We start from the raw sequence: 23538 nt of genomic DNA on the forward strand, positions 1-23538 counted from the left end.
TTTCAGAGACATATGGTTTCGAATAGCAAAGAGTAGAGCTAAGAACCCACAAAGTAGTGCAAAGCTATTATCAACCAAAGTATTAAACAGCAAATGAGATGCAAATGTAAACAACTCATAAGAATGAGATGCCAGAAGTCCATCATGACCCCTCTATGTCACCATCAGCACAGTGTAGATGTGGGTTACGTGGAAGCAACAGCAGTATCTGATAGCTTGCAGTTCTATCCAAAGGAAAGTATTTTGAGCAAAAGGTTAACTACGTATTCCCCTTGATGTGCATCTTTTCTTGCTTAACTTACATCTAACATGTTTAACCACAAAGAGTCACTAAGACACCATAAGTGCATTAAGGAACCCCAAGGATTATTTGTCTCACTAGATCAGCAAGAGATATGCTCACTAAAGGACTTCATGGATCTGATAATACCTGGACATTGGGTATTTTTGTCTTAAACTAATGAATGCTCACCTCAATGAACATGTTATAAATAAGCCTAATTTCCAAGTGGGGAACCACAAGAGCTAGAAGCTGGGACGGGAACAAGCAGAAGTGCATGCCTTCTCTACAGAAGCCCAATGCTTTGGCCATAGACCTGGATGATAATCTGCTAGTGGGGAGTTTTGTCACGTCAGTGATTGCACAAGCTCCATAGAACAGTGAAAACTGAGCCACAGCACCACTGAGCCTTAACGCAATGGCTCTAAGAATGCCATTAGGGAGACACAGAACAAATGCATAAGTTCAAAGGCAAAAATAACTCATTTTTTTTACAAGAAATATAGGTGAATTGTGTTTATCAACTTAGGGTTTATCTGAATAATTTCAGGATAGTTTCTTCAAATGAAAGATTTATTGATACTGCTGGTATCTTTATTGAGTGAACAGTGAAGATCTTCCACTTCTCTTCAAACAAATTAAGATATCATCTGTTAATTCCATATTCAAATTGCCTATATATGTATATGCATATATATAATATGTGATATATGAAGTTGGTAATAAAGATCAGATAAAACAATCCTTCATGTCTTAATAGCATACACAAAAATGAAGATAGATGATAGCTGATAGCTGATAGATGATGATGATAAAGATAGATAGATAGATAGATTTAGAGAGATAGACCATAGAGATAGAATAAACAATGAAAATCTTCAAGGGTTCTTCAAGCACATTTAAGAGATCATCTGTTAATTTCATATCCAAACTGCCAAAGAAAAGCAAGGTCTCATAAATGCCACTGACTGCTGGGCTAGCCATGGCTCAGACTAGCAGATCCCATTAAATATTTTAATGAAATATTTATGTAAATTTTGACATACTATAATGTAGCCAAGCTCCTCTTTCCCTTCCATGACATTAACCAATCTATCTTAGGGTGATTAGGATACTCAATCTGCTAGCTAATTAGGGACTAATTAGTCAACGTGTATATTTATGAATGTTTCCAGTTTCTTAATTGCATGCCTGTGGAGTCCTGGGAAATATTTGTGACTGTCAATGGGTTGAAAAATTCCAAAACATTGGGTTACAAAGAAATGATATTAAAGATTGGAAAATAATCTTTTATGTGATAATAGCATGCCAAAGCATACACATAACTTTTATATCTATATTAATTTATTTGATTTTCACAGTATCTCATGGAGAAGGTATATAGTGAGACTTTTTGACTTGTGTTGACTCAAAGAATCAAAGTAACAAGTAGTAAATGTTCAATAAATGTTTGAAATATGATCAGAAGAAAGAGAGATGGAGAAGAAAGAAATGAAGGAAATAAAGAAGGGAGGAAGGAAAGGAAGGAGAGAGAGAGGAAAGCAGAACAGGAAGAAAGAGAGTGTCCTTGTCAATTTAACTGGATTTAACAATCACCTAGGAAACAGATCTCTGGGTACATCTATGAAGATATTTTCAAAAAGATTGTGCTGTGAGGTGAAGACCCATACTAAATCCTGGCAGCGACAGCACTGTTACCATTGTCTCAGATACTGAATATAAAGGAAACAGCTAAGTACCATCAATTATCTCTTCCAGCTTCTTGACCATGGACACAATGTGACATGATGCTTTGTGTTTGTCCCACCACAAACAGAACTGCTTTTATTGCCAGGCCTTCCCCGCCATGATAAATGCTATCCTTAAACTGTAAGCCAAAATAAAGACTTCCTTCTCTAAGTTGCTCTTATCAAGCATTTTGTCACAGCAAGGAGAAAGGTAACTAATACGAAAAGTTGGTACCAAGGCTTGGGGCTCATGCAATAAATCTGATCATGTTGACTGTATCCTTGGACAACATGGAATCTGATTCTGGGAGGAAAATGGAAGACTTCAAGGATGCAGACTATAGAATAGCCAGAGTACTATAAGTGGAGCATTATGGGATATTATAGAGGGAGTTTAATCCACCAGAATACCATTAGAAATAAAGGCAGAAGAGAGCTAGCTCATGAGAATTTTCAGGGGAAGAAGCACTCCCTTAGGAAGAGGGCTAGAAGCCTTTAGAGTTATTTCTAGCAATCAATCTAGCTGCATTCTGACCATTTCCTAAGAACCTGAGTTGAGCTGAATTATAAAGGAGTGAACCAAGCTGTTTTGTGGAGGAAAGTTTAAGACAATACAACATCTAGGATGTGGTGTGATTATTATTCACTACATTTACTGAAGGTTATAATAAGAATTCAGTTAAGATGAAGCTGCACACTTTGATCTCTGCAACAGAAGAGGTGTTCTGAAGCCATAACCCCTATCTTAGTTAGAATTTCTGTTGCTCTAATAAGACACCATGACCAAACACAACTTGGGAAAAAAGTGTTGTTTCTGCTTACACTTCCATATCACAGGTGATCACTGAAAAAAAGTCATGGAATGCTACTCAGTTATTAAAAACAAAGAAGTTTTGAAATTTGCAAGCAAATGGATGGAACTAGAAAAGGTCATCTTGAGTGAGGTAACCCAAGACCCAGAGAGACACACATGGTATATACTCACTTAAAAGTTGATATTAACCATGTAATATAATCCACAACAACTCACAGACCTAAGGAAGCTAAACAATAAGGAGGGTCCTAAGAAAGGTGCCTAATGCTCACTCACAAGGGCAACTGCAATAGACGCCAGAAGTGCTTGAGGAAAATTAACAGGATGAGAGACTACAATAGAGGTCCTCTGAAACACGCCACCGAGCAGGGAATTGAAGCAGATTCTGAGACTCATAGCCGAACTTTGGGGTAGAGCACAGGTGACGTAAGAAAGAATTGGAGGACAGAAGGACCTGAAGGGGACAGGAGATAAACTAGGAGAAAAACAGAGCCAACAAATCTGGACCCAGGGGGACCTACAGAGACGGATGCACCAACCAAGGATCCTGCATGGAGAGAACCTAGACCCCCCCTGCTCAGATGTAATTGATATAGGTAACACAGTCTCCCTGTGAGTCCCATAATATGGGGAGTCAGGGTTGCGTCTGACATAGACCCTGTTGCCACTCATCATTGATCACTTCCCCCTGGCAGGGTGGCCATGCTAGCCAACAGAGGAAGAGGGTGCAGGCAGTCCTGATGACACATGATAGGCTGGGGTCAGATGATAGAGGAGGAGGTCTCCCCATTCTGAGGACTAGGGGAGGTGGGAGGGGGAAGAAGGGGTGAAGGTTGGGACAGGGAATGGGATACAATCAAGATGTAAAGTGGAAAAATTAAAAAATAAACTTATAAAAAAGAGAGAGAGAGAGAGAGAAAGTCAGAGCAGGAACCTGGAGGCAGAGACTAAAAGAGAAGCCATAGAGGACTGCTGCATATTAGCTTGCCCCTTGTGGCTTATTCAGCCTGCTTTCTTAAAGCCCTTGCCTCAGGTGGATCCACAACGAGATGGATCTGCCCACATCAATCATGAAAAAGAGGTAAAGGAGGAGGAAGGGGAAGAGGAAAAGGAAGAAGAATAGGAAGAGGAGGAGGGGGGAAAGAGAAGGGAGAAGAAAAAGAAAGAGAGGAAAGAAAGAAGGAAGGAAGGAAGGAAGGAAGGAGAGAAAGAAAGAAAGAAAGAAAGAAAGAAAGAAAGAAAGAAAGAAAGAGAAAAAAGAAAGAAGCACCAGAGGATTGTCGACAGGCTAATTCAATGGGGAAATTTTTCTCAACAGAGGTTTCCTCTCCCCTTTTGATCTTAGCTTGTACGAAGTTGACATAAAACTAGCAGGCACAACCTCTATGCCTAAGAGGCTTCAACTTGTGAAAATGGAAATTATTTTGAAAGCATAAAAGTGAATTGTGAATGCCATTTAAGGGATTCCCTGCTCAAAAACAACCACCTGGATAAAAACTGCGAGTAATAACCATCTTGCCATGAAGGTAAACACTCAATTGTAATTGAGATTCTAGAAGATTCTCAGAAGAATGGACTACCCTCTGCAAAAAGTCTCAGTGACAGAGAAAATCAGCCTGAGAAAGTCTATGCATGACTTAGGAAGCAGAAATATAGAAGTTTCTTTGCCAAAAGCCAGTGAAGCCCAGGCGAGTTTATCATAAGCTCCAGACGCCAGACTGAAGGAGTTGGTGTTTGTTTTAGGAAAATAAAAGATTATTTCTTGCTCATATTATATATCCTTTATAGTGGAGTGCTGTTTTTATCCTCATGTTCTTTTCTTTTTTTAAAGATTTGTTTATTTATTTTAGGTATATGAGTGCTGTGTTTTCATGTACACCTGCATGCCAGAAGAGGGCATCAGATCACATTATAGATGGTTATAAGCCACCATGTGGTTGCTGGGAATTGAACTCGGGACCTCTGGAAGAGTGGATAGTGCTCTAAACCTCTGAGCCATCTCTCCAGCCCCGCCTCATTTTCTTTTCAAGAAGTAACAAAAGATAGACCATCCCTTACTTGAGACCTGATGGCCTAGTGGCAGAGAATGAAAACATAGCAGAGCCATGCAGTGGTTCTAAGAGCTACTGTTCAGAACGGATTTATGTAACTTTCCATGTTTCATGGCCAAATCGAGCTACATATAGCCATGGATATTAAAAAAAAAAGTACAATAATCTCAAAACAAAGTTTCTCTCATTTAAAAAGTAGGTTTGTTTTTTCAATTTAAAAAACCTCTATACTTCTCAGCAGTACAACAACAGAAGGTGGAAAGGAAGTCAGTTTCCACCCATTCTTCCTTCCCTATAAATTGTCTCTTAGGTCATACTCCATAATGGACTTTTGAGGGAAATATCAAATAAGTTGGGGTTATGGCACTGGAAAACAAAACATGTGAACCCAGAAAAAAAGTGAACATTGTTGTTTATTTTGTTTTGTTTTGCTTGTCTTTCTTGGCTTTTGAATGGTTGTGAGTCTTTAGTGTTGACCACTATTTGATAATGTATTCACATCTCAATACACATCAATTACATTTAGCCCCACCCAAGTTATTGTAATGGGTAGCATATATTCCAGAAACAAATAGCCTCAACAAACAAAAGTCTTTGTGGGTGGGCAGTAAAATAGCTCAGCAGTTAAAAATCACTTGCTGAACAAGTCTAGAGACCTGAGTTAAGTTTATGAAACTCACTTAAAGGTAGAAAGAAACAATTAATTCTCAAAAGCTGTCTTCTGGTTTCTCTCTACATGTGATCAGTGTCATGTGCATGTATGTGTGTTTGTACACACACACATACACACACACAAACAAAATAACAATAGTAATCATGAATAAAAGGGTCTTTGGGAAAACTACAACCTTTGAAACTTTAAAAAGGAGAAAAACCTGCGTTTTCTTGTCACACAATCAGCTGAGAAGTAGCACTCTCGTATGCAGAGTTCACCAGGGTTCAAAGAATACAGCAGAGCATACTAGAATCTGACATTATCATCCATCTGCCACAAGCTACCTGCTCACACACTGTTTTGGGTAGTCCAAAGAGCCTCTTTAATCTTCATTTTCTTCATCTAGTGGGCAGTTCTTACTTCGCTTCATTGCATTAGCAACATAGCCATAGTACCTGATTTTAAAAATAATGTATAAGAAAGTCTAAACCACAATAGAGTTTAGGTAGTAGCACTTTGTTGGTGGTATGGATGGTGATCTTTATAATTGTATAAGATAATCCAAGCACATACTATATTATAATGCATTTTATAAGAGGAACTGGTGAGATACTATAGCAGGTTAGCGTGATTGCCACCAAGCCTAACAACTTGAGTCCAAACTCTGCAATCCACAATGTGAAAGGAGTGAAAAAAGTACCAGAAGCTGTCCTCTGACCTCCATACTGGGACTGTGGTGTACATGTGCATGAGGGTATAAATGTACATGATAGTACAAAAACACACCAAACATGTGCATGCAGAGAGAGAGAGAGAGAGAGAGAGAGAGAGAGAGAGAGAGGGAGAATAGGTAAGTAGGTAATAAGAGATGATAGATAGATCATATATACATTCATACATACATTATAGATACATACATACATAGATAGATACATAGATGGGAAAATTGTGAAAAAAAGAAATAGTAATTTCACTGAAAAAGTGATTTACCCAAGATCACAAATCTTATAATTATCTCCCTATGAAGTTACTGTGTTCTTTAAATTTTCCAAACTTTTGCAAGAATTGTGAATGGTACATGATAAAACAAAGCAAAAAAATAATTAATATACATGCACACAGAAACACATATTATATATGTGTATATATATATATATATATATATACAATCTTAACATTTACATGCCAAGCATACATATTTCTCTCTGACGACACCTACATACTGAGTGAAACATTTAAGCCACTGTGTATCCCTAGTACATTATAAGCCTCAAACAAATCAGCTTTGAGAACAGACTGGGCTCATGATAAGTTATTCCATCTTGTGCATAATATCAGCTTTCAGACTGGAGCTTGCCTTGAGTTATTTCACTTTATAAGACAGCAGCCTTTACCTGAGTTAGTCCATTCTAAGCATAAGTGCAAGACAGAGTAACTCTACAGCATGTTTATACAAGTAAATAATCACCATCTGCCAGCACACCAGGAGACACAACTGATAAGTCATTTATTCCAATAAATAATTACCTCTGTGATAAATCTAACCAGATTAGAAAAAACAGATGCATGAGCTTATCAATCACACCATATGGACTCCCTTGACCTCCAATCATAAAAGGAGATCCACCCTAACACTGAAAGATGGCAGACTGTCACCCAGTCACCTATCATAAGCCACATTAAGGAGAACATCCACAGCAAAAGCCCTCTACTTCCATCTCTTGTCCCTTACCTGAACAGTTTCTGATGTACCTTCCTTCCACCTAACATGCACTTGACAGTTCTGCTCCATGAACATCTTTGCACATAGACTTTGCACATAGACTTTTCCTTAATCTGAGTTACTTCTCTGCCATAGACTTCAGGCTCATCCCTTTGAACTCTGGAAACTTTTTTTACATTTCCTTTAAACATTCTGTAACACCATACATGTATAAATATATACATACTGTATATGAACTATAATGTGTCATCATTGTGTTAATATTACTGATTAATATTAGAGTAAAAAATGTGTAATCTCCATTGGCCATATGTACCAAGTGAAATTGGTAATACTTGGGGAATTAAAGAGTTAAGGTAACCTGTGAGTTTATTATTTTTCAAAAAATACCAACATTACAGAAAGATAAAAACATGTCCAGGGAGATCCAAAATGGCGGCACCAATAGGTAAGACTTATATACCCAGATGAAGAACATTAGCAAGACTATGGGATGATGGATGGGAGGCAGCTTGATAGAAATTATTAGAAGCAGATGGCATGGGATTGGAACACCTATCACTATGGGAAGTAGTTTAGGGGATTAGTGTTTGCCCTGCCCCAGGTTAACTAAGGCTATTTTAAAAATAAAAAATAAAAAATTAAAAAATTAAAAAAACAAAAATGGCGGCACCAATAGAACACTGCATCTAATTAGCAGGAAAACCAGGACTGCACAGCTACCTAAAGACCAAACTGAGTGCTACAAAACACCAGTGCTGCTGATTCCCAGGTGAGAGGGATCCACATCGTGTGGAGCATGGCTGGGTCCAACCTGGCCACCCAGCTAACCCACAGAAAAATCCCAGGGGACAGCCTACATTAGGCACCATCCTGGGAAGGACCTGTGGGATATCTGTGCAGCTCCAGGCTCTCACATCCCGTCTACTGCTTGCTGGATCAGGAACGGAGAACAGACAGACAGAGCAAAGTCCTGGCACCAGATATGGACATAATCCACATTAGCTGCTTCTGGAGAAAAAAGTGCGGGAGAGCCAAGGAGCTTTGGGCTCTGATCTCTCTCAGCCCTCATCCGCTCCCGCCCTAGCCCAGCTGGGTCACAGAACAGAAAGGCAAAGCCCTGCCATCTCAAGAAGGCCTGTGGAGATTCTGAGCAACTAGGAGTTCTGATTTCTCACAGCCCTTCCCACCTCCCTCCCCCGCCGCCCCACCCCCATCCCCCGCTGCTTCAGGGGTTTACCAGCAGAGCGGAATCAAGGCGCTGGCCACAATGCACATTAGCTGCTATCCTGTGAGAAATTCAGGCCTGGGTCGATCTCTGTCTGCCCACCTGAAGCATACTGTTCTGATACAGCGAAGACACAACGCAAACATGCTGAGCAGAGACCTGCTTGGGCTACAATCCTCATGAGGCGCTATCCTGCTGGCAGCTTCGGGTTCTGATATCACCCCACCCACCAGCAGGCTATTGGCCTGATTGATCTAGATCGCATAGACCTGTGTGGGCCACACCCCCTCATTAGCTGATGTTGAGCAGCTTTGAGCTCTCATCTCTCTCCACTGGCCTGCAGCTAACCTGCCTAACCCAACCTGGGCACAGAGAACATAAGCAGAGACCTGTCATATCAAGACCTGTAGAACACACCAGCAACTTTGGGCTCTGGTTGCCCAAAGCCTCCCAGCTGCTTTACCAGCCTGGCCCATCTGGTATACAGAGCAGATAGACAGAGCTGAGTCTGGCACAGATCAGGACTCACATTTGCTTCCACCTCAAAAAGGTCTGTAGGGCATCCAAGCATCTGTAAGCTTGAATCTCTCACAGCCCCCCAACTGCTTACTGGCCTAGCCCATCTGGAACAGAGAGCAAAGAGGCAGAGCCCTGCTATCTCGAAAAGGACTGTAGAACACCTGAGCAGCTTTGGGCTTGGAAATCTATCAGCCCACTCCTGTCCTGCCTGACCCTCTCCCTGCCTGTCAGGGAACCCAGCTGAGCTGAGCTGGGTACAGGATCTAACACCCACTATCCAACAATCTGAGGAGTTCATGTCAAAGTTGGCCCCTGCTCTCCACATAACTGTGGAGAATGTCCTGTCCATTGACTATCAGAGTAGGGGTTCAATGTTTACTACTTGTACTGTCCTTGGTTAGTGCAATAGTTTGAGCAGACCCCCTGGGCCCCGACTGACCTATCACAATGTTCTTCTTGTAGATTTCTAGGACCCTCTGCATCCTTCTATGGTGCCCCATATTTGACCACCTCCTCTTGGTGGGGAGGCCTGATGGCACCCAAAGAAAGAATAAGCAGGCTACCAAGATGAGACTTGATAGCCTATGACCATATAGTGAGGGATGAGGTCCCCCTCGGTCATAGACCTAGGAGAAGGGAATAGGGTGAAAGTGAGAGGGAGGAAGGAACGGGAGGATACAAGTGATGGAATAACAACTGAGTTGTAATCTGAATAAATTTTAAAAATTAAATAAATAAATACAAACAGCCTGAGGAGGCCTCTGGGGCGCCCTAGAAAACAACCTTTGGTCTGGAGTTCTCTTTACTTGCTCTCAACCTGAAACTGAAAAGCTTCTGTAAAGCAAAGGACACTGTCAACAGAACAAAACTATAGCCTACAGTCTGGGAAAAGATCTTCACCAACCCTACATCTGACATAATTTGGGGGGCATGTATTTGCTATTACAGTTTCCTCATCTGTGAGTTACAGGACCATCCTCTCCATTTTTTTCATTTGTTTTTATTTTTTCTTATAGTTCATTACACAGAATACAAACCTTTTACTGTTTGCATGGTGAATAACATTGTCAAATTCATGCCCCACCTATTTTCTTAGGATTTCTCAACTTTTTGTTAAGTGTAGAGTAACTTTTAGCTGAGAAACCAAGTGAAGAACTTGGGAAAAGTTGCTGGAGAAAAGGGAGGAAGAGTTGATGTAACACTTTTGAGCAGGTGCTGTCAATGGAACTTTACAAATTCTGGGTCAAGTTGCTCAGGCACAGAGCCTAAGAGGATTCGAAGGCTTTCTGATCAGGCACTGCTGCAAGAAAGAAAGTCATCACAAGGGTAAGCTGAACTGCCTTCCCTGGTGTGGAATTCGACGTTTGTCTCACACACTAGCCTTGCCATGAAGCAAGAGTTAGGCATCCACCAAAGTCACCTGCAAACATACTCTAGGAAAATCTCATCAGAAATTCCCAAGTTCGGTTAACCTCTGCAAAGTATGGAGCTATGTATCATGTGAATGGTTAGCCACCAAACTGTAGGATACAGAAGGGGCATCTACCTGCCCAAGAAAGGGAAGATGGACAAATGCATCCATTACACAAGAGTCAAGTCAATGATGTTATTGCCAGCCACACAGATAACATCATGTTCACTTTGGATGGAAGCCAACGCTCAACATGCTAACAGAGGTGAGCACCACCCTTAAATAAGCAGAGAAACCCAACAGTCAGACTGTTTTTCCTGATTCCAGAACCAGTGCTGTGTGTAATTAGTTCCTCTATGAATGTTCCCATTTAGTCTCTTCACTGGTTGATAACAGAGAAAGCCCAGAAGCCTCCCTTCCACCTAGTGGGGAACAGGAAGCAAAGGCAGATGGGTAAGCACCTTCATTCTTCTCCTTCGTGCAACTCATTAGCACTATAGAACACCTTTCAGAACAGAAACTATCTCCCTACCCTGCAAAGAGCCCAGACCCCAGAGGAGTCCAGCATTACTTTAAGAAACTACAGTGACAACAGTGCCTACCTTCTCATCTTTACATTGGGAAAAGCCTCTAACTCCATATGTGAATCTTTTGCTTATATCAAAAGATACGACTAGAAAGTCATGGTACCACAAACCTGCCTTTATAAACTGAAGGTTTGACAAAGCCAAGGATTTAACCCTGTCACCTTGCCACAAATAGGAATTGCCATGAAACTTTGACCATGAATTATTACAGGGGAAAATCGGCATGGTCCGGGAAGAAACTGTTCATTTTTGTACTTACTCTTACAAAGACCCGCAGATGCCGCCCATCCATCCCAACACTAATGCCACTACCTGCTCCGCTAGGCTTCCAGTCAGGTACTCTCACATATGTTAGCTGGTTTAATACAGCAAGGGAATCTAAGAGTCGTAAGTACTGTCAGTTGCTTTCTCCCAGGGCAATTTGCTCACCAGCCAGCCTGCCATTTGTAAAAGCAATAGACAAAAGACTCGCCAGATGGCTTGGGGATCTGGGAGAAGAGGAAGTGTTTTCACACAATATGTTCTGTTGGGTTGCTGTCGACAGAGGCACTCAAGCAAGGTGACTGAGATGCAAGTGACTGTAGAGTTTCGATGTGTTGTTCCATTCGCTCCTGGTAAACAGTGCCTCCCAAACCACAGCCAGGATCCTGAGAGTCAGAATCACTAGTCCTTCACTAAATGACACTCGGTTCTGTAGAGAACAGAGGTGTGCACTGAGGCTGTGTGCTGACTGTAAACCGTGCTGCTCTGCTGTAGGCAGACAGGTGAGCCAGGCACTGAGAGTACCAATTGAATGACACAACACTGCTGTAGGAAAATTAAAACGAAAGAGCAGGATGGATAGGAATCCCAAACTGGGTGCAATTACATGCATTTTACAGTTTAATGTCATTTATGGGCCCCTGGATAAATGGATTATTCAAGATTCACAACAATTAGGAAGAAAAGGAGCATTTTAGCATTCCCCAAAACCCACAGTATCACTGAAATGGAGCAATGGTCAAGAGCCCAGACTTGAAAAGTAAGTCCACAGTTACTATCCTGAAAACAATAATACTATGACTTGCATGTATAAAAGTGCCATAAAATCCCAGGCTGATTAGGAAGACTAGAGAAATTTAACACATCAACTTTTATTGACCATTCAGGCTTCATCTCTGATGCCCTTATGAACACCTCTGCCTAAGGAATTCCGAGCCCTGATGCCCTCTGCCATTTACCCAAGGACCACAGTTAGTAGGTGACTCTTTTGCTCCAGTCTATCCAGATCCTATCAGCTTCTCAACTACTTTATGTCTGCTATCATGGAGAAGTCTTGTTTTTCATCTGTTTATTTATTCCTTTGTTCTACTTCACACTGAGGGTGTGGACTCTCTGACATACAGGGACACCATAACTTGACCTCACTATTTTTCAGTTTCTTCAGCTACAAAAGATACCAATAATCTTGTTAATTGTTTACTGGTGATATTATTGTGAGGGAGTTGTAAGCGCAGCTGTCAATAGAGTGCCTGCCTAGTGTGCCCAACGCTCTAAATTTAATTGCCAGGACCAGAAAAAGCAGTAGAAATGCAAACCAGAACGTGGAGACAGGAGGACCAGAAATCCAGGGTCATACTTAGACACATGGATAAAGGCCAGACTAATATATATTCCCTGTCTCAAACAAATAAAGGACCCTGTCAGAAATAAATGAGTATCAATAGGAATTCTCAGCACAATACCTGCTACATGGTAATCACATGACTTAATCCACCATTATTATTATTTGATAGCTACTTTTTAAACATCTACCAGGTACCCAGGGAGGCACCTAGTGTAAACTCATAAGGATGACTTGGACAGAACTAACTTGTTCCTTTCCATGACTCTGTTAGGTACATAAGAAAAATAAACATAAAGGTAATATATTTTTACTGGCAAGTTTCCCCTCAGTCAATTGGCAGAATTAATACTTGATATTCTTGATGGTCATTATAAATACAATGCTTTCAGAGTAATGAGTACTTTCAGAAAAGCCTGACATTTTCCCCGTGACTTAAGATGCACCTGTACACTGTTCATAATAGTTCTTTTTTTCTATCTACACACTTTTCCTTTTCTCTCCTGAAACTGGATACTCATGGTTTTGTAATCACAAGTGGATTTTGCTCCATTGTACAGTATCAATATCTTACCTGTGTTTTTAAAGATTCAGGTAGCAGTCAAATCAAGACTGACCACACATGGGAGGCTCGGAAGCCCTTCTGTTCTATCAGGTCATTGAAAGGAGCACGAGCTAACTGATGCCCACAGGCCACCTGTGCCAAGCACACTTTCAGTAATTTGCTATGAATGTTACACACATCTCCTTTCATCAACACTCAATCGACAGACAGCTCATAACTTTTATTATCTCTGTTGCTTATTGAAGATATGCTCGAGGTGAGGGAGAAGGTGCAGAGAGAAATCTCGACACTTTCTCAATGCCACACAGCAGGCATAGCAAAGTTGTGACTTGAATATTGTTCTAAGACTCCAAGACCTAGCTCCCTCCTCATTAGTTTCTCAAGACTTGATGACTAATACTAAAATATGTGCATGGCTTGAAGTCACACCCAATGAGATGGCACAAGAACGGAGGTGAGCACAGGCTTTGGAGATGTGACTTTGAGCTGTGAGGTCCTCAAAGTAGTCATTCTTTCTGATCTTCCTTTATTCAGCCTTAACAAGGGAAGAATGATAATAAGATTTTGATTTAAAAAAAAATAAGAGCCAGTGTTCACAAAGCATCTCGGATATAACAAGGCATCTAGTAAATGGGAATAGCTGTAGTTACCATAATGATCACCTTGTGCCATATCAGGGTTTGGATGAGAATGTTCCCCAAAGGTTCGTGCATCTGCATCCTTGGTCTCCATTTGGTGGTGCTTTTGGGGGAGGTTTAAGAGGTGTGGCCTTAACCAAGGACCATGCATGGACAGGACCTAGGCCTCCTACATCGATGTAACTGATGGGCAGCTCAGTCCTCAGATGGGTCCCCTAGGAAGGGGAGCAGGGGCTGACTGTGACATGGACTCTGTTGCCTGCTTTTCAAGCACTTTCCCCTGGTTGGGGGTGGGGGAACAGGGGGCTCTCCTTCTCTGAGGAGTAGGGAATGGGGAGTAGAGGAAACAGGGAGGGAGGTTGAGGCCAGGAGGAGAGGAGAAAGGAGGCTATGACCAGGATGTAATGTGAATAATTAATAAAGTAAACTTTTTAATAGGGGTGTGGCCTTGTTAGAGGAAGTACGTCATGGAAGGTTTTGAGTGCTTAAATGCCCATGCCGTTTCCAGTTGCTTGCTCTTTGCTTGTGCTTGCCTTTAAAGATGGAACCTCCTTTCGACTTGCTGATCCAGCTGTCATTCTTCCACTCTGCCACTGTGCACAGTAAGCACAAATAAAGCCTTTCTTCTCTAACTTGCCTTGATCACAGTGTTTTTTCATAGCAAGAGGAAAGTAACTAATACAGTTGCGCAAAGTGATGGTCCTTTTCTCAGCAAATCTGAAGGATTCAAAGGAATGTGGAAAATACAAAACGTTCTGAATGAAGAGAAAGAGAGGTTCATAAAGAGAGAAGGGAGCGAGCACAAATTAAACACTAAGTAAAACCTGAAATATTTCCTTTTTTGCACAAGGCCATCCCAACAAATCAATATAGGAGACCTACACTTTGTTTCTCAGAAACTAAATTGATCACTTTGTTGTTTACCATATAGTGAAAGGGAGGTCTCCAAGATTTCAAACCCAAAAATCAGGCACATCCTCTATACATGTCAATCAGGAAATCTGGTCACAGGCATATGAATGGGTGTTTCCTATTTTTAAAATACCGTAAGATATGCTAGTCAAGTAGATTCTGTTCCTATCTGGCCATTGAAACCACTGAAACCTCAAAAGAGATAACGGACAAGCTGATTCCGCCCCTGTTTCTGGCTCTCACTGGCTATGCCCACAACATTGCCCAGTTCTCAGCCTCTCCTCTCTGGAAATGCAGCAGCAAAGGCTCCACACTTTCTAAAGTTCTTTTCACCTCAAACATTTCATAATGACTCTTTCCCCCACAAAGAACTCTGCTGGCAATGCAGAGCAAAGACAGAGCACATATGTAGGAGAGTTACTGCGTTTATATTAAATTCCACATTCCTGCAGGGCTATGTAATGTCTGTTGCCCTTCAGCCGACTCCATACACCAATGTTTGTTTACAGTCATTGGAGCATGAACGGCTATTTTTAAACCTGGCTTTTCATGTAAGAAGGTTAAAACTCAAACTGAATTTGATTTGTTGAAGAACTCAAATCCTTAGGATTATGGCAGGAAGAAAGAGAAATGTAAGTCACTTTAATTACCCTTTGACTCTTCACTCCCCTCTCTCACCCCCATAATTCTGCTAACAAAGATGCCATTGGTTAAGCTGACTGTATCCAGGGCAGAAAAGCCTTTACATTGGCTGCTGATAACCAACAGTCTTTGGGTTGTTTGCTTTACATTTTCTTTGGGAACAACAGGAAAAAAAAATCTTTTAGGAGACAGCTGGCTGGGAAGGCAGCAAATCCAGGGATTTGCACAGCTGGCTAGAGAGAAGTATCTAGAAGTTTTATTCAACTGAGATTTTATGCCGTGTTCTCCTTTAACAAATAACAGGCTTTGAAGCCCCACAGATGTTAGTCTCCTACTCACTAGTAACCTGGCTGAAGGCCTGCCCTATTCTGTCACTAACATGGGTTTTTCTGTACTTAGTTCTTCACCCAGAACCCATCTGTGGACTCCAGCATATGACATCAGTTCCCAGAGAGATGGAATTGGTTGGCCATCTCCCTTGGTTTTCTTCCTATTGCTAATGCCTGGGAAAATGGTTCACTCATAAGAGTTTACATAATGCATGGCTTACTGAGGGTATCCAGTCCTTGAGCACTAACTTCATAGAGATGACAACACGCATTTTAAAGGGCTACCACATAAGATGAGGAATGGCTACTGATGAATCTGAGGAAATGATAAAAGTGATGTTAGAACTAATTGTGCAACTTTGTGAGCATAATGAAACTATGTGGTTGTCTTATTTAAATAAGCATTTTTCTCAGTAAATAAATGACATCTCTACAAAGCTATTTTTTATTATTTATTTATTTATTATAATTTGTTCCTATTACATATCGATTGTTATCCACTTGCTTGTATCATCCCATTCCCCCTTCCCTCTTCTGCCCTATTCCCCTCTGGCAGGGGTGCCCTTCTCCCCACCATCTGACCACAGCCTACCAGGTCTCATCTGGATAGCCTGCATCCCCTTCCTCTGTGTGCCCGCATGGTCTCCCTGCCAAAGCTACTTTTTAAAAAGAAGCTTCTTTACCACCCTAAATGGAACACATCGGTGAATAGAGAGAGACTTGAAATTGGAATTTATGACTTGGGTAAATAGTTGAGCAGCTGGTAAATAAATGAACTGGAGAAAGAGATGAAGAAGGAAGAATACTGTATCCCATTCAGGAAAGACGTGTTTATGTGGTCATCTTCTAGTTAAATCACAACTTTCCTTTCCCTGTATTCTCCAGTCAGCCAGCCCAGCACAGAGGATGGAAAGACATATGGACAGGGAGCAAGCCACAAATCTTAGTCTTTCCTTAATGTCCTGACCCACACTGCACAATCTCATGGCACACTTTTGAGGGGAGAAACATGGCCTTCAACACAGCTTCAGGATGTCTCACCTAGGCCACAAATGCCCAAGCCTTGGTTAGCTGGTGAACACATATCAGAAGTTGCATGTTGTATATATGGCACATACTTGCTACCAGAATATTTTAAAATAACAATTCATGTTTTAAAAAATATACACCACGTAGTGTTCACTGGATATTGCACTGTGAGAAGACTGAGAGAACCAAGGTCAAGGCTGAGATAAGCTGCAGTATGCCATGTGCTCTATGAATACTGGCCAAGGTAATTATCCTAACAACTATTTAAAGGAAAAGCTAATATTATATGATGAGAAAACTGAGACACAATGGTCAAGGAAGTTGCTTAGGGTCTTAGAAGAAGGAACTGAAAGACTTGACAGTATGGCTAGGTGGTTTGCACTAATGGCAATGCTGTTTGCTCTGATCTGGATAGTGTGGATTCTCTATGTGAAGCATTAATCACTGAATAAATTATGGCAAGGTTCATGGCTCTGTACAGGAACTGTGCTGGGTAAAGGAAACTTTCATGGTCACAGACCTACCTGCACACAAATATAAAAATGTTATCTTTTAAAATCTTTGTCTCTGTCTCTGTGACTCCTCTTTGTGTGTCTCTCTATCTCTCTCTGTGACTCTTCTATGCATCTCTCTCCGGTTTGTTGTCTCTCTGTCTCTGCCTCTATCTGTTTCTGTCTCTGTCTGTATGACTAATCTCTGTCTCTCTGTCTTTTTCTCTGTCTCTGTCTCTGTCTCTGTCTCTGTCTCTGTCTCTGTCTCTGTCTGTCTCTGTCTGTCTCTGTCTGTCTCTGTCTGTCTCTGTCTCTGTCTGTCTCTGTCTGTCTCTGTCTGTCTCTCTGTCTCTCTCTCTCTCTCTCTCTCTCTCTCTCTCTCTCTCTCTCTGTCTCTTTCTCTCTCTCACACACACACACACACACACACACACACACACACACACACACATACACACTACTTTAAAATATCTTTCCAGCCCACCCAGCTAACATGGAGGCTTGAAAGCAGATGACCCAGCCAAGAGATCTTATCAAGTGATTTTTAAAGATCTCTTTGCTGAATGCCAAGTATAAAGGATGAGTCTAAAATGGGCATTTCTAAGTGCTGAGGAAAGTCAGGCATCCTGAAGCACTGACATTTCTCAGCAGATTCCTCCTTTGTCCGTGCTGAAGGGCACTCTGAGTGAAAGCTCCTTCACTGACAGACATTATCTTTCAGTGTCTCAAAGCTTCTTACAGACTTGCATTTTCTTCATCTCTCTAAAAATGTTTTTCTTTTCCATCACAAAACGCAGAGGTGATATACATGCATCTCAGGGATGGTTGATTTTAATTGTCCACCTGACACAACCTAGAATCATTTGGAAAGAAGGCCTCAATGAAGGACTGTCTCCATCAGGGGGGCCTGTGAACGCGTCTATGAAGGAATGTCTTAATTAGCTTAACAGAGCTTGGGAAAGGCCTAGCCTGTTGTAGTAACCACCATCTCTAGGCCGTGTGTCCTGAGCTACATAAAAGTAGAAAAATCAAGAGAGTTGGCCTGTGTGCATTCATTACTCTCTGCTCTTGAGTGCAGATACCTCGTGCCCAGCTGTTTGAAGTTCCTGCCTTGCCCTCAATGCAATGATGGACTATACAAATTGTAAACTAAAGATTCCCTTTCCTCCCCCAAGTTGGCTTTTGCCGTGTATTTTATGACAGTGACATACATGAAGGTAGGATAATCCCCTTCAAAAAAGTTTAGCAAGATAGCTAGCAAAGTGGCTCAATGGTTAAAAGCACCTGTGTTTGATCTTAAGGTTCACGTGAGGCAAAGAAAGAACTGACGCAAGCAAGTTGTCCTCCACAAAAACTTCATAGCCCACAGCATGTGCATGCATACATACAGACACACAAGTAAATGAATGAACTGGTTTGGGTTTGTTTTTTAGTTTGTTTGTTTGTTTGTTTGTTTGTTTTTAATTGTTAGCAAGAATGTTCTGATTAAATATTTAGTGGGCAATTTGTTTCTATTTAAACTCGTTACTTAACCTAGTGGCTTCTCTGTGCCATGAAGTCAAGTGTTGGTGCGCTGTCCCCATAGAGAGTGGTTGAAATAGTCCGGGGTAGCCTGGGCTGTTTAAAACCTATTCCAGGTCGCACTACTGCGTCTCCAAGTTCAGGAACGTTGGCAATATTGATCTCATCATAAAATAATTACTACTCTCTATGGAGAGCGTAATCTAGCCCTTTGGACCCAAGCCACACTTGTGGTATTCATAACTCTTCAAAGATAGAGGCTGATGGGTGACCCAATAAAATATTACAGAGCTAGCCACTACTTGATTTGAAGTACAGTACAATAAATAATTCTACTTTGCTGTGTGCTGAGAGGCTGTGTGGACAGTTGCATCTTAGTACAGTGCAAGGTGGGAAGAAGAATTTGCCCCTCCAGCTTTGTATTTTGCAGAGCTGCACAAAGGGAGTCTCACACTGGCGGTGAGGGAAATACAGGAACGCACAGCACAATTGATTTCCACACTGCCTTGATAGTACTACTGACTGATAATCTTAAGACAAGCCAAACTGAGGGGATATGACATGCTAGATGGGTCTAGCACCGGTGAGAAAATTTGTCTCATCTAACCAGGAAATGTCAGCATGGGCATACAGTGGTTTGCAACTGTAATTATATGGGTCTTATTAGAATTATGGTACCCAAGGGCTACATATCTATTAGCTGTCTTGTCTCAGATTTAGGCCAATAAATAGTCATGAGTGGGTGGTTAGTAATTCTGTTTTCTCTCTCTTCTATTCATTCTATATGGCTAAGAGGATCTTTAGATTGAGAAATTTTTATGAGACCCGACTTTTGTCTGTTGTCTGTATATAAAAATAAATATCTTCTTAATATTTGTATTAGCATGTGAGTAGCAGAATACCTGGGCTACCAGGTATGAGAAGTTCTGTATCAACTACAACCCTAAATCTTCAACATCACTCTAGCATTGACCAGACAACTTTACTTGTCCAGCACTTACCAGCTACATTCAGTATGATTTCAGTTGTTATTTGTTCCGTATGCAGAATCCTGTGGGTGAAATGACATTTGGTTAGTGTGGTTTTCAAACAATTGGGTCAATGACCAAAGTAAAACTGAAATTTTATCCTTCAACTATGCTGCAAGTATTTAATAGCATCTACTAAGTTAGTGTTATGGGGTCTGAGATAGATGCCTATGACTTACTAAGAATCAGACAGAGTACTCATCCTTAATGAAATTTAAAACAGAGGCTGTAAATGTGTGGCCAATGCATGAACACTGATTGCTTTTTTAAAAGAAAGTCAGGAAGAATTTCAGGGTTTTTTTTTTTTCAGGATAATTGGTGGTAGCACCAACAATCCAACTTTTGAACTGGGTGAAGATAGTTAAGTTCCCACAACAGCTATACTTAATGAATAGTCTAGAAAATACAAAGTGCTTCCATGTGTAACTTTTTAAAATATCAGCTTCAAAAGTAGTAAGAACTTGTCCCTCTCATCTCCACTACATTCCTGAAAATCTTTGCAAGATAAAATCTGATTTTGTTCATTGATTTGGATTGTTGAATGCAAATAAATACCCAAATTGAAGAGCAAAACAAGAAGGGAAATATGATTACAATGGGAGTAAGTGCACAGAGAAAACACATTGAGACCAAGATCTCCTGGAATTTTGAACTCCAGGTTCCCAAAGACAGAATTTCAATAAAGTTGTCAGTGACTGTGTTGAAGATGCCACAATCTGTCCCAGATATACATCTCAGTAGTACAGTTAGTATCCTAGTCAATGTACTATAGCTCAGGCTCCGATTCACATCTTTGTAGGTTATATGAAAAGGAAAAAAGAGAAAGAAAATTATCATTCCAACTATACATTAGCAGAGATTGTAAAAGAACTAGAACGATGGCAGTTTATTAATTTATGAAAAATTACTGTTACAGAAACTACAATAGTAACTTTTCTTGACCAGACTGTTCTACTTTAGCAATTTAGCAAATTACAGTTACTAATAACTGTCATGGTGACCAGAACATTCATGTCCCCATCATGAGACTATTTCTCTCTGCACAATAAATGATAGTTAGAGAGTTTGGTGAGCCTGGAATGGGAGTTTTAAAAAGCTAGGGGTGAAATGATTAATGGAACTCAATGAAGAATGCCTGGTTCATCCTCTCTCGTGGGACATTTGTGTCAGTGGGAACAAAATGGACAACATACTTTACCGTCTTACCAATAGACTCACAGAAAGAGCCAAAATAATCAAAGGCCATTAAGCACTATTTACTTCCTGGGCAGCATTTCCCCTTTTATTTTCAGTTTCTATTCAAGTAAGTCATGATCTCATCTTGTTCAGCTAGCAGTTGGGACTATACATTCACCAAGATTGTCAAAGTACAAAATGAGACAGGAGCCTCACAAGACAACCAACAGAGATAACTAACCAGGGCCCAGAGGGGCCTGAAGAGACAAGCACCAACCAAGGACCTTGCACGGACTGGACCCAGGCCCCCTACAAAGATGTAGCTGAAGGCCAGCTCAGGATTCACGTGGGCCACCTACTAAGGGGAATGGGGGGCTTTCTGACATGGACTCTCTTGGCAGTTTTTCAGTCACTTTCCCCTGGCAGGACTGTCTTGCCAGGCCACAGGGGAAGAGGACACACTCAGTCCTGATACAACTTGATGAGAGGGATGGGAAGGGGGGGTTGGCTCCCCTTTTCTGAGGAATATGGGAGGGGGAGGTTGGAGAGGGAAGGATGGGGCTTTGGCGAGGATGTAAAGTGAATAAATAAATTAATTAAATTTTTTAAAAGTACAAAATGACCATTGGCTAATTTGTAAAGAAATTACCATTGCAGAAATTACAGTACTCAGTTTCTTTATTCCCTTTCTACTTTAATTTTTCATTATATTACCTACTTTATATGTAACTGAGTTATATAAAGACACTTCCATCCAGGTATATAGTGTATGTGGGACAAGTTACTCACACGCTCCCCCACCCTCCACTTTCTCACCCCTTCCCCTTCCCATTAGGTTCCTTTGTTCCTCTAGAGCAGTGGTTCTCAGCCTTCCTAATTCTGAGACCTTTTAATACAGTTCCTCATATGATGATGATCCCCAACCATAAAATTATTTGTTGCTACTTCCTAAGTGTACTTTCGCTATTGTTATGAATGAAAACGTAGATATCTGATATGCAGGATCTCTGGCACACAACGCCCACAGGTTGAGAATTACTGCTCTACAGTCTAGATAGTTCCACAGTACTCATTTCTCCTGACCAGCTTGTTCCGTTCAATATTGATTAGTATGTGAGCCTGAAGGGATTGTGACAAATTTATTTTTAGAGACTACTATGGGCTAAACATGTAGATCATCTGTCAGTCACATGAAAATTTGGGGATTGTTTTGTTTGTTTATTTCCAGGCTTATTTGTAAAGAGTATCTTAAAGACAATAAATGATCCATCCCAGTGATCAGAGCATTGAAGGATAAAATGATTCTATTTACCTAAGTAATTTGAAGTTCATTTGAGAGAACCTTTGGAAGTTCATTTCCAATACCATCCACTTGGGAGGAAAAATATCACTCATATTTAGGCCAGGAATGATAGTGCACACCTTTAATCCCAGCACTTAGGAGTGGTAGACAGATTTGTGTGTCTTTGAGGCCAGCTTGGCCTTCATAGTGAGTTCCAGGACAGCCAGAGCTATGTAGTAAGACCCAATCTCAAAAAAAATTGCTCATATTTTACCAGATTGCTAAAAATCCTAAGAAGCTGTGACTGGGTGGGTCAAAGAGTATGAACCACACGGTTTCTGAAAACGGTGCGATCATGTGAGGTAGGGTGAGCCAAAGATTAGAAGAATGGTAAGGTTGAATTGGGAAACATTTCCTGTCCTCAAATATTAGAGCACAAAGGGCAAACAGACATATGGCATATGAGCTACACCCTCCTCAATAGACATAGCAGAATTATTTTGCAATAAGCCCAGTCATAATACCAATATCTTTCAAAACACAGCACTGTGCAACAATTTACAGTCAGTCACATTTAACAGCAAGATAGGCTATATTTTCCATGCCTGGATTGAAAGTTGAATCTACAAGGCATTGAAGAAACTCAATGGATTGATCTGTCTAGTAGAAAAAAAAGATAAATAAAGTAAAAGTTACTGCTTGATGGAATTAATAAGAACATTTTAAGAAGTAATCTTTCTATGTCCATACCTTCTTTCTCCTTTTTTTCATCTCTCCCCTTTCTTTTCCTTCTCTCTTCATATGTAGGTATGCAATAGAGAGATGAACAGACAGATTATGATGATAATGATGATGATGATGAAGATAGATACATACATACATAGATACAGATAAAGACAGATGATAGAATAGATAGAATAGGTAGATGATAGATAGATAGATAGATAGATAGATAGATAGATAGATAGATAACACACACAGAGAGAGAGAGGGAGAGGGGGGGTCCAAAATATAGGTAATGGCAAAATCAGTATCCAATAATCTTCACAGAAAAGGGGATGCCTTTTCAGACCCACTACTCCCATAGTTGATTATCTATTTCTGGCAAAAGCCAGCAAGCATTCACAAGTATTAGTAAGTAGGAGCTGCAAGAATGCACCTAAGATTCTTGAAGAAATAGTCTATACTCGACTTGACCTCTAGAGCCAGCAGTTCCTGAGAATTATGTAAAGGAAGTATTCTTGCTCAATCGTGATTCTACCATGCCCTCAATCCCACAAAGAAAGAAGCAGAGGAACTGAGCCAGCTCATTCTGCCCACATATGCC

At 40.8% G+C, this 23538-nt stretch overlaps 1 long non-coding RNA gene across 1 annotated transcript in view; it reads right to left on the reverse strand.

Annotated features, from left to right (window-relative positions):
* LOC311578721 overlaps positions 1-8664 on the reverse strand; it is a 190939-nt gene extending 182275 nt beyond the window's left edge. Inside the window, exon 1 of the long non-coding RNA XR_014772943.1 lies at positions 8491-8664. This is a non-coding gene — a long non-coding RNA (uncharacterized lncRNA). The remainder of the gene's footprint in view (positions 1-8490) is intronic.
* Between the last annotated feature and the right edge of the window lie 14874 nt (positions 8665-23538).

The sequence above is a fragment of the Acomys minous genome, assembly GCF_964271855.1.
Source record: "Acomys minous genome assembly, chromosome: 12".
In the NCBI taxonomy this organism is placed as follows: domain Eukaryota; kingdom Metazoa; phylum Chordata; class Mammalia; order Rodentia; family Muridae; genus Acomys; species Acomys minous.